The following is a 722-nucleotide window of genomic DNA, read 5'->3' as shown; positions in this document are numbered from 1 at the left end:
TGAACCCACAGTGGTGACACTGCACTCCACCCCAAGGATGCTGCATTATAGCTTTTGCCTCAGTAAGCTCACAGGTGATGTCGGGTGCCTGTTGCAGCTCTGGATGGTGAGTTGTAGGCCCAGTTTTCTTCCTGTCCTGCCTGCTTGCTCTTCTCTGGTGCTTCTCTCTGCTCTTTTGGCTTTGCCTGTCCCCCTTTCTACACCTTTTATGCATGGCTGCTACAGCTTTTTGTTCTCTCAGTGTCAATGGCTGCAGAGATCCTATGAAGTGGATGGTTCTCTTTGACTTCCTGCATCAAAAGAGGCTGGATGTCACCTTTCTGCAGGAAATGTAAACTGACACAGCTAATCAAGCCAACTGGCATGCTGCCTGGAGGGGCTGCATGTTCTTGAGTCATGGCACCTCCCTCAGCTCAGGGGTCGTGCAACTTGTTGCCACAGCTGATGCCTGATTCAGTGGTAGCCCAAGAGGTCATCCCTGGCCACCTGCTAACTCTTCGCATCTTGTTAGTAAAATAGTGTCTCCTCCTAATTAACGCCTATGTGCCCACTGCTTTGTGAGAATGGATTACCTTCTCTGAGACCCTGGCTGTTTTTTTGTGGAACACAGCTGATGGTGATGACCTTCTCCTCCTGTGAGGGGACTTCACTTGCATGCTCGATAAGCAGCTTGACCGGAATGGGCCAGAGCCCCATCCATCCTTAGCCCAGCAGCTGTGGAC

This window comes from Alligator sinensis, unplaced genomic scaffold (genome assembly GCF_000455745.1).
Source record: "Alligator sinensis unplaced genomic scaffold, ASM45574v1 scaffold20_2, whole genome shotgun sequence".
In the NCBI taxonomy this organism is placed as follows: Eukaryota; Metazoa; Chordata; order Crocodylia; family Alligatoridae; genus Alligator; species Alligator sinensis.
This window is presented reverse-complemented; position numbering follows the sequence as displayed.